The sequence below is a fragment of the Nilaparvata lugens genome, chromosome 13 (assembly GCF_014356525.2).
Source record: "Nilaparvata lugens isolate BPH chromosome 13, ASM1435652v1, whole genome shotgun sequence".
Taxonomy (NCBI): Eukaryota; Metazoa; Arthropoda; class Insecta; order Hemiptera; family Delphacidae; genus Nilaparvata; species Nilaparvata lugens.
This window is the reverse complement of record NC_052516.1, coordinates 30,342,154-30,354,563: the sequence shown is the minus strand read 5'-3', so window position 1 is coordinate 30,354,563 and position 12,410 is coordinate 30,342,154.

The window sequence follows — 12,410 nt, the reverse complement described above, 5'->3', positions numbered from 1 at the left end:
TAATTATGGGTAAAATTGCCTGAAATGCATCAAATGTTTTTCTGTGTAATTTTATTATTGATAAAAACCTTAATCCTAAAATCCTAAAGTCCTCGTTGTCCTTGGTTATAATATATAATGAATAATAATTAGCGCGTTGTGCTTGGTTGCACCTCTGCTCACTATAGCAGCCACAGCAGTCACTGTTACCAACTTCATTTTGATTTTGCTGCACTGTTGCTCCATATAACCTACTAAGTATTTTGCATTGCCATGTTGCAAATCTGGAGTGCAGAAAAAATTTTCCCGCACTAGAGCGGAAAAGTGATTCTTTGCGTTCTGTAATCAGTGCAGCAATGGCCACTTTTCAACGTAACTGTAGGAAAATGATATTTTCACTTTACCAGACACGTTCACTGATATTTATGTGAGAATTCAGCTTTAGGGAGTAATTTTTTTGCTGAAAATCGTATTAGACTATCAGATATTTTATGAAGAATATTTTAATACTGTAATAGGTTCATGCTTCATAAAATATTTCATAGTCTTATGAACCATCTACGTTTAACGCTAAACCATGTTTACTTGTAGATATGGCTGCTTTTATTCTATTGTATTGCATTGTATATGGTTGCATTTATCATAATGTGTTTCATTCGGGGTTTAAACGAACAGCATATGCATACGGGCCTAAAACAGGTCTAATAGGGAATTCAATCTTTCATTAAAGCTGGTTTATAATTTTGCATAAAATGCTAGACCATTATGAGCCTAAGACCCATATGCACCATCTAAGTTTAAACGGAAATTGATCACCTGGTCGTTTAAATTTGGAGTGTAAAGCTGCGTTTACACCAAAGTTATTAACAAAATGTTTATTTCTCCGTCCTTATAGATTCTATTAGATTGAACATAACTTATCATACACATGAAGCGCGTATGTGCTTGTCAAGCTCAGTTTAATCTAATAGAACCTATAAGGTCGGAAAAATAAACATTTCGTGAATAACTTTGGTGTAAACGCAGCTTTATACATTATAATAGATGCGACCATATCGTCAAGTAACCTAGACCAGTGTTGAAAGTAGAATGGTGTATATGGGCGTAAAGGTGCGTACAGACTTTCGCTCTGCTCCGCAATCGAACGTCACTCGAGCAGATCGATTGATGATCGACCGGGGAGCAAGAGTGGAACGCGAGAAGAGCTAACATCTCCCGTAACGTTCATGATCGGAGTGAGTGTTGGAGGCGAGTATATCTGTACGCACCTTAATACCGATTAACTCCAATTTTGGTCGAAATGAGATTTGTATAATTGTTATTGAATTCTAAAACACTACAAAATAGTAAAACGTTTTTGTATAACAGAAATTCCTAGCCAGTGTTGGTGTGTCAGTGTTACCTTTCAACTACATCATCATATTATGATAACTATAGTACAGTAGGCTACATGTTTCCTAATTTTTTTTCTCCCCTGTGGAATTATCTGAAATGAATACGACCGAATTATAATCTTAACCAATGACATTTCATCATAGTATAATATCCTCAGGTCAAACTTGGACACTTAGGGCCGTTTGCACAGTATAGATTGCTAAACTCGATTAAGTTAATCGAGTTTAAGTTGATCTGGAAGTTTAAACTTGAATCGGTTTTCTCAGTGCATTTACTAATCCAATTTAAGTTAAACTAGTTTAGCGTTAAGTTGGTAATAGAGTGTCATCGTTTATAATATCAGGAAAGCTGATTTTTACAGGAAATTTTTTATTTGTTTACAAACCATCAGTAAATTGAGGTTATGTAGCTACTATTTTAGTATTTTCTTGTTCAAAATCCACAGAGCTGTAAGCTGTACGGTTATAAAAGTGAAAAGCGATCAAGAAATTCTTCAAAAACTTATGTTTAGTTGGCACCAGAAAATATATTTTAGAATGTAAGATAAAAAAGTTATTTTGTTACGCTTGAATCTACTACGGTCTTCCTCGTTTATTTAAAATTTCTCAAAAGCAATATATCTCAGTTATGTGTTATTGAAAACATGTTTTCTAATCCAATACCACTGTTAAAAATTGTCTTAATTTCTATCAAGTTGTTTATTCAATCAAAATACTAAATTGGCAGTTGCTGTACTCAAGCAAAACCGTTAAAAAATTCTCTATTCCAGAAATTTAAATTATTTGTTTTTTGCCCAATTTTTCTCAGTTTCAAAATTTCTTCGCAGTCATCTTTATCAATCACATTAAAAACTTCTATCAATTCCTCCATTACAATTATTTTTACATTCAAATAATGATTCACTATAACCTGAATTAATAATATTATCGTCTACAGAAGCATTAAAAACAACCGTCGAAAAATAATTTACTATCAGATTCAGCTGTTCCCCATCAAATCTTTACAGATGTCAAGTTAATCCAAATTATTTGGTTTAAACCTCCTGCTTTGGAGGTTTAAACTTTCCTAGTGTTTAAACTCAATATACAGAGTTTAAAGTGATACTGTGCAAACGGAATTTTAGTTTAAACAAAAAAAATCCAGATTTGGTTTAAGCTTTAGCTTAAACTTACACTGTGCAAACGGCCCTTAGTAAAAATTGCTGTATATATATATATATATATATATATATATATATATATATATATATATATATATATAATTATACGGTGCCCAATCCAATTGGTAGAAATAATTTTTGATTTATTTGAACCAATTTTGGAAAGTAGCTACTTTTTGAATTTCTACTTCTAGTACAAAAATGAACATCAGTGCATGCCAAACTAATAGCGATGAATAATTCATCTACTTTCTATGAATGATTTTAATTTAGGTAACCACTTTCTATGATAAAGTAACAATTCTACCTCCTTCTATCAGGGTGACGTAGAATCATTTTGCATAAATTTTACTAATTTTTCACTTATAAAATTACAAACTTCTACTTCTATTATGCTCAAAAAATGAAAAACGCAACAAATTTACATTTGGAAATATTTGTAGCAAACTTGTTACACAGCTCGACCACAAACTAATAAAGAAACACATTTATCTTTAATAACTATCAATTTTCGGTACAAATTGTGTATAGAATTCTCTTGAATATTGTCTGGTACAATATTCAAATTTATAACATGTTGCACATTTTTCTTCATAAACAGTAGTTGAAGGTTTTAATATGGTTTCCTTTTAATTTCATATTAAATTGTATACATGTATGGCCATAACTATAGAGAAAATAATAGCATCTATGATTATGCTATGCCATAACAAACTATAGATTATAGCATAATGCCAAATCTGATGTTAGTTTAAATTTGGCAGCTCATAAATTGCTTGCTATACTTTCTGGTCTAGATTTTTAAATACAAAACTAGAATCTAATGCAGAATTTATCAATTATTATTAGTTTACTGTTCGTTCATACAAGTTTTTAGGGAAGAATATTACTTCCATCATCCTCCATTACCACTAACATTTCAATTTACATCTGTTTTAATGAATTATATATTTAGATATATAAAGGAGTATTAATGGAGGTGAATATTTCCATTGGAAATGAATAAGATAGCATATTAATTGATTTAACAATACTTATTGTACATTTCCTTTCATAGACGAGTTCCTTGTTCAAGTCCCTTGTTTCATAGTCCCGTGTTCCTTGATTCAAATTCCAAACATTCCATAAGAGTATTCAATTATTTATCATACTAAAACTCCTTTTTAGTAAAACATGTATCCACAGATTATACTCTCATATGTAAATAGTATAATTTTGATGCAAAATCTCCTCATTATTGTAGCTCTCGATTTATAAAGGAATTTGTAGGTCAGCTATTCCTGTTTATTTTTAATATAATATATAAATATGTATTTGTGATGTGTATTATGTCTATCACTTATCTCTATATCAACCATAATATTATAAACCCTTTATTACCTCCTAATATTTAATTATCGTATAGCTCTTTCTTGTTGGTGTAGTTTTTACTATGAATATTGAGCCTAAACAATTTAATATAATAATTATTTTGACCTTCATATTTCAAATAATCCAGTATGTGCAAAATTATTTTGAGCTGTATTGGAGTGTACTCTATTGTTTTTATTGTGAATTCTATTCTCTGAATGAAAAATTAATAAACTCGTGGAAGACTATTTCTATGAAATTCTACTTTTCTGGAAATAACCAAAAATTCCTTCCAATTTCGAAGCGAATATTCATTAAAAATTAAAACTATTTCAATTATCATTCAATCAGTCGACTTTTGATATAGTTGAATAATAAAATGTAATCCTATAAACTATGTTTCAAATCAACTTGAATGAATTTGGCATTTACCTTTTTAATGTTTTTTTCAATACTTTATAATACAGTATTTTATATTTGACGTTCTCGAATTGCCAATGATATTAATTTCTTGATGTCATAATTATGAATATTCCTATTTATATTTTAGAAATGAATATCTACCAATATATTTTTAAAACATAGTAATTTTTGTTTATAGCTTTTTAGTGTGTAAAATGTATTGCTATGTCAGCTATGTAAATACTTAGAACTAGGTAAAACTAAATCAAGTCATTATTTTAATACTCTAGAGATGTATGAAAACCCATCATATTTGATTAAGTGTTTCTAGGTTTAGAATCCTACCGAAAATCCTTCAAAGTACTGTATGTAATTTACATACATAATCCTTAATTTTAGGGAGAAACTATTATTTTTTCAAATTTACTAGACTCCAGTAATGTTACAAATTTCTGTATAATTCAGATAACGTAGAATCACATTCCCTGATTAAAAATCCTATTATTTTATTAGAATCCCACTTCCACTTATTCCTATAAGTATAAACTTCTATACCTTTCAACTCAGATAATATAAGTAATATGAATAAATATATCATCTTATAGGAGAATTAAAAGTAGCCAATATTCTTAGTCCAATCAAAGATTATTTTTAAATTAATTAATTGAAGATTATTTTGAAATAAGAGTTTGTAGACTGTAACCTGACATAATGATGTAACTATCAATTTATTTTATTTTGTAAAATTTTATAATTTGGTAAAAAGGAGAAGATGAATGACAAGAAAAACGTTGTAGAACGACTCTAATAATTTGGCTAGGAAACGAATGTTATATCTGATACCGTAATCGATTATACTCGCAAGTATTTAAGTTTCAAAAGGTGCAAGCTCACTGATTCAGAATCGAATAAGACTTAGAATAAGTGTAAATTTTGAAAGCTCAGAGCACAATAGATTATTGAAGTCATATTAATTTCAACTCATATTTTTTTAAAATTTTATAAATTATTCTATAACTGGAAGCAATCACCAGTTTTGAAGAAATCCATTAAAATTTATTGCAAACATTATTGATCATTATTTTGAAGTCAATTTTTTATTGATAAGCCCAACTCATTTTCATTCAAATAAATAATTGTAGGAAGTAAAAATATTTTCTAGTCATGCTGTTCATTTTATTATAGCTCAATATATTCGATAATACTCATTTCAGTTTTATTTCCAATTGAGTGCAGTCTGATTTTAATTGTAATACCGTAGAAAACTATTATTGAATTTTATTTACAATGAGTATTCCTATTTTAACAAGTTGTGGAATGCGATAAAGTCACATTTTTTACTCTTGATTGGGAATATTGCTCTCATTTTTGTCGAATCAAACCTTTTTGGTTGTAAATCTTTTAGGAAATTATATATAACCCTGATCATAATTGATCCCAGATCAATGTAGACATTCAATTAATCGGAGGTTTTGAGTTCGGGTTTTATGTGGTTATTATTATCATAACTTATAGGGCTTATGTTATCATTTAAAAGTGTAAGCTTGCGTGATGGAGATTCTCCATATATTGAATAGAATTAGTTGATGACTAAAATATAAATGTCAAGTAACTATGGATAACTGGAGTAAAAATGCTGAAATACTAGCATATTTTGAGTCTCATCATTCCTAGAACAATCATAATGCCACAATAAATTTAATCAATCAATTCTAAAAATCTATCACCAACTAAAGATTTATATCAATTGAGTTCATGGGTAGCTTCTACCATAAATACCTTTTTATACTAAAACACCCAATTTTTTATCATTATCATTTTGGGACTACACTTTTATTATAAACTATTTATCATTCTACTGTTTATTCAATCATATATCTATAAGTATGATGCCAAGTAGAATGAATCAACTGTATTTATTATACATAAATTAGGTTAAAGTAGATAAGGAAATAAATTATTTTATTCTGAAATGATATTTTTATTTCATCAAAGACTATATTATACTATTGGTATGTAGTGTATTTTGGATAGTGAATTAGTAGATGTCGTAAATATATGACTATTGTATCTGTCCAATGGTTGCTTTCTGTAAGTCAATTTAATAAATGATTATTTGTCAATTGAGTTTTATTCTTTTGTAGATTTAAAAAACGGATTCCTACAATATTTATTGAACAAGAAGATTACAGCATATTACTATCGTAAAAGAAAGCTGTGGCGGCTCGTCCTATGTTTTCAATGGTCCATTGAACCCCCAGAATTGAACCAACTCCTATAGTCCAGTCAATATAGACATAAAAAAGGGGTGTGCTTGCAATTTATATTGTAGTTCTGATTTGTTAATATATTATTTGGGTACATAAGAGAAGTCCAGAACCAATTCCTTCAAGCAAAATTTCCTTGTGCTAGATATATAGAGTGGCCCAAAAACCTCGTATTCTCGGCTCATTTTCGAGTTTTCAGCTATTTCTGCCAAATCTCGTAATCGGACAAATAATTTGCTCTAGCCTTTTTTTAGATCATAAAATTCTGAATAAAATGAGATCATTCGGAACTCTCTATCCCCAATGAGTACTGAGTTATGATTTTTAAAAAATGAGTGAAATTTGAAGGAAAAATCAATTTTGATGAATTTTAGTTTTTGGTCAACAATATCTTGTTAACATTTAGATGTATAAGTCAAAATCCCTCTGGGCGTATTTTTGTGCTCTACAATCTGAGATCAGGGAGAGTGCTCTATCTCAAATAGATTTTCAGGTAAACCTGACAACAATGCTCCTTGTATTGTGAAAAACACCTAATTTCCAGCTTCAACCATCATCACCAACTATTGTCTTCACATTTATATTTCGCACAATGACATGAGATCATGTTCTATGAGAATCACCCGCTAGATGCACTTCATTCCAGTATTTCCTAATGGAGAGGCACGCTTAAGGACACCTCAAGGATCAAAATTTGAAACACTTATAACTTTTGACACAATGCTCAGATTTCATCGTACTACAATTCATTCTTCTCGGCACGTCAAGGCGGTTCAAAATCATGCATCAGAGTGGAAATCATAAGTGGAATGTTCATTCCCCAATCAGAACCCGAAAACAGGGCTGGGTGAGGTAGTGGTACGGAGGAGGGGAATCGGTTTGCTAGCACGAATTTGGTTCACACTCCTGCCTGAACCAAGTTTCACGAGTTCATCCGAGAGTAGCCGAACCTAGCCGAGGCAAGTGAAGCATTCGGTAAACCTCGAAATGAATAAATTGTGAGTATTCGTGATACGGATTCATTATCAGCCATCTTGAGCATAACCAATAAATTCAAATTTGGTGGCAATAAACAGTAAAAAGCGGCAAACAAGAAGTAGTAGCCTAAGCGTGACAGTTTGAGGTTATACAGTACGGTTTCGGGTATACACTAATACACTGTACCGGTATACAGTTGTGATAGATTTCACTGCATTTTTCGTTATATAAATTTGTTTTGCGTTTAGAAGAGTATAGTAATTTCTAGTATGTGCATTTTCTTTTAGTGAGAGTGTGAATATAATTTATTGTGTTAGGTAGGTACCGTAACAGCATTTTGATGACGAAATATGAATAAGGTTCAGTATTTATTAAAGACAAACATATTATTAATATTGAAGATAGGTGTAAAATAAAACATGATGGTAGACCAACTCCCGAAGTAAAAATCAAACAAGAAAAATATGAACAGGACAAAAAATCTATATTTATAGAAAATTAATATGCTTATCTTCGGGGGTAATTCCTTAAATTATTATTGATTACCTTTACACTTGATTATTCTCAATACTCTATATCCTCTTGACCTTTCTCCCCAATAGATCATGAGGTTGAACCCCCAAGCTAAAAGATCACGAGCCGCTACTGATTAGAAAGAAGAGCTTTGCTCTATGTTTTCGCAATAGAATATAATATATTATTGATGACACCTTGTGTATTATATAAAGATTATTTTACATTTATTAGCAACAATGACCTTGAATTTAATGATAAATTTATCAATAAAAATTAAATTTGCACACAGTAGCAGACATACGGTGAAAAAATCAAACGTGTAACGACTGCATGTAAACGTGAGCAGACTTTTGCAGACATACGGACGTTGCAACATTCGAACACCTGGCAACTGGGAAGGCATTTTAATCCGTCTATCTGCAAACGTCCGTCTGTTTGCCTCAACTTGTATCTGTAGCAACAGCAAAGTGTCGTAGGCTACTACCGTACCGGTACTTCACCTCTTGAAATTATTATTCGTCATTACTATAATAAGTAGAACCAATAGGCCAATTAAACATTAGGTCAGATCTGTGTTAGAATTAATAACACTTGTGGATTGTGCTACATTTTATCAGTTTATTCATTTCATAAAATGTGCAACTTTTATTTCATCAAAACCAGCTGGGGAACACGTTCACATGTGTTTCCAATTCTCTACTCCACTATTGACTATAATATTGTCAATCAAGTAACTAATTTAGTGCACTGAGTTTAGAAGATTGAAGTACGAATAGCCCGCGTTCAAAATCTGCAATTAAAAACCAATTAAATCATAAATTTAATATTTGAAACAGATAGTATCCTTCTTATAATATTGTAAGATGTATAAAGGCAAGAAGGATAGAATGGCTTGGGCATGTGGTGAAAACTAATAAATAAGGTGAGAATATGAAAGGACGCCACATGGAGACGAGAAAGTGAGGGAGGCCGAGAACGATATGAATGAATGACGTGATTGGTGATATGCATGTGCTGGGCGTATCGAACAACTTGCGGCAAAGATCTCCCAGATAAAAGACAAAAAATTTATTGAATGTCAAAATGTGAGGCACGATTTTTATATAGATTTGCTATGATAAATTGTAACTATAATACTTGTAAATATGCTATATAGGAATACATAGGATAATAAATAGGTTGTTATCCATAAAATTATTTACATTGAATTTGTTCAATTTCCAATTTTGATTTTTCAATAAAAAAATATAGGTAGGTAAATTAATGGAAAAGTGTTCCTTGAAATAAGTTTTTGGTCAACAATATCTTGTTAACATTTAGATGTATAAGTCGAAATCCCTCTGGGCGTATTTTTGTGCTCTACAATCTGAGATCAGGGAGAGTGCTCTATCTCAAATAGATTTTCAGGTACACCTGACAACAATGCTCCTTGTATTGTGAAAAACACCTAATTTCCAGCTTCAACCATCATCACCAACTACATTGTCTTCACATTTATATTTCGCACAATGACATGAGATCATGTTCTATGAGAATCACCCGCTAGATGCACTTCATTTCAGTATTTCCTAATGGAGAGGTACGCTTAAGGACACCTCAAGGATCAAAATTTTAAACACTTATAACTTTTGACACAATGCTCAGATTTCATCGTACTACACTTCATTCTTCTCGGCACGTCAAGGCGGTTCAAAATCATGCATCAAAGTGGAAATCATAAGTGGAATGTTCATTCCCCAATCTGAACCCGAAAACAGGGCTGGGTGAGGTAGTGGTACGGAGGAGGGGAATCGGTTTGCTAGCACGAATTTGGTTCACACTCCTGCCTGAACCAAGTTTCACGAGTTCATCCGAGAGTAGCCGAACCTAGCCGAGGCAAGTGAAGCATTCGGTAAACCTCGAAATGAATAAATTGTGAGTATTCGTGATACGGATTCATTATCAGCCATCTTGAGCATAACCAATAAATTCAAATTTGGTGGCAATAAACAGTAAAAAAGCGGCAAACAAGAAGTAGTAGCCTAAGCGTGACAGTTTGAGGTTATACAGTACGGTTTCGGGTATACACTAATACACTGTACCGGTATACAGTTGTGATAGATTTCACTGCATTTTTCGTTATATAAATTTGTTTTGCGTTTAGAAGAGTATAGTAATTTCTAGTGTGTTTCGTGTATTCGTGAGTATTTCTAGTATGTGCATTTTCTTTTAGTGAGAGTGTGAATATAATTTATTGTGTTAGGTAGGTACCGTAACAGCATTTTGATGACGAAATATGAATAAGGTTCAGTATTTATTGAAGACAAACATATTATTAATATTGAAGATAGGTGTAAAATAAAACATGATGGTAGACCAACTCCCGAAGTAAAAATCAAACAAGAAAAATATGAACAGGACAAAAAATCTATATTTATAGAAAATTAATATGCTTATCTTCGGGGGTAATTCCTTAAAATTATTATTGATTACCTTTACACTTGATTATTCTCAATACTCTATATCCTCTTGACCTTTCTCCCCAATAGATCATGAGGTTGAACCCCCAAGCTAAAAGATCACGAGCCGCTACTGATTACAAAAAAGAGCTTTGCTTTATGTTTTCGCAATAGAATATAATATATTATTGATGACACCTTGTGTATTATATAAAGATTATTTTACATTTATTAGCAACAATGACCTTGAATTTAATGATAAATTTATCAATAAAAATTAAATTTGCACACAGTAGCAGACATACGGTGAAAAAATCAAACGTGTAACGACTGCATGTAAACGTGAGCAGACTTTTGCAGACATACGGACGTTGCAACATTCGAACACCTGGCAACTGGGAAGGCATTTTAATCCGTCTATCTGCAAACGTCCGTCTGTTTGCCTCAACTTGTATCTGTAGCAACAGCAAAGTGTCGTAGGCTACTACCGTACCGGTACTTCACCTCTTGAAATTATTATTCGTCATTACTATAATAAGTAGAACCAATAGGCCAATTAAACATTAGGTCAGATCTGTGTTAGAATTAATAACACTTGTGGATTGTGCTACATTTTATCAGTTTATTCATTTCATAAAATGTGCAACTTTTATTTCATCAAAACCAGCTGGGGAACACGTTCACATGTGTTTCCAATTCTCTACTCCACTATTGACTATAATATTGTCAATCAAGTAACTAATTTAGTGCACTGAGTTTAGAAGATTGAAGTACGAATAGCCCGCGTTCAAAATCTGCAATTAAAAACCAATTAATCATAAATTTTAGTTTTTGGTCAACAATATCTTGTTAACATTTAGATGTATAAGTCAAAATCCCTCTGGGCGTATTTTTGTGCTCTACAATCTGAGATCAGGGAGAGTGCTCTATCTCAAATAGATTTTCAGGTACACCTGACAACAATGCTCCTTGTATTGTGAAAAACACCTAATTTCCAGCTTCAACCATCATCACCAACTACATTGTCTTCACATTTATATTTCGCACAATGACATGAGATCATGTTCTATGAGAATCACCCGCTAGATGCACTTCATTTCAGTATTTCCTAATGGAGAGGTACGCTTAAGGACACCTCAAGGATCAAAATTTGAAACACTTATAACTTTTGACACAATGCTCAGATTTCATCGTACTACACTTCATTCTTCTCGGCACGTCAAGGCGGTCCAAAATCATGCATCAGAGTGGAAATCATAAGTGGAATGTTCATTCCCCAATCTGAACCCGAAAACAGGGCTGGGTGAGGTAGTGGTACGGAGGAGGGGAATCGGTTTGCTAGCACGAATTTGGTTCACACTCCTGCCTGAACCAAGTTTCACGAGTTCATCCGAGAGTAGCCGAACCTAGCCGAGGCAAGTGAAGCATTCGGTAAACCTCGAAATGAATAAATTGTGAGTATTCGTGATACGGATTCATTATCAGCCATCTTGAGCATAACCAATAAATTCAAATTTGGTGGCAATAAACAGTAAAAAAGCGGCAAACAAGAAGTAGTAGCCTAAGCGTGACAGTTTGAGGTTATACAGTACGGTTTCGGGTATACACTAATACACTGTACCGGTATACAGTTGTGATAGATTTCACTGCATTTTTCGTTATATAAATTTGTTTTGCGTTTAGAAGAGTATAGTAATTTCTAGTGTGTTTCGTGTATTCGTGAGTATTTCTAGTATGTGCATTTTCTTTTAGTGAGAGTGTGAATATAATTTATTGTGTTAGGTAGGTACCGTAACAGCACTTTGATGACGAAATATGAATAAGGTTCAGTATTTATTAAAGACAAACATATTATTAATATTGAAGATAGGTGTAAAATAAAACATGATGGTAGACCAACTCCCGAAGTAAAAATCAAACAAGAAA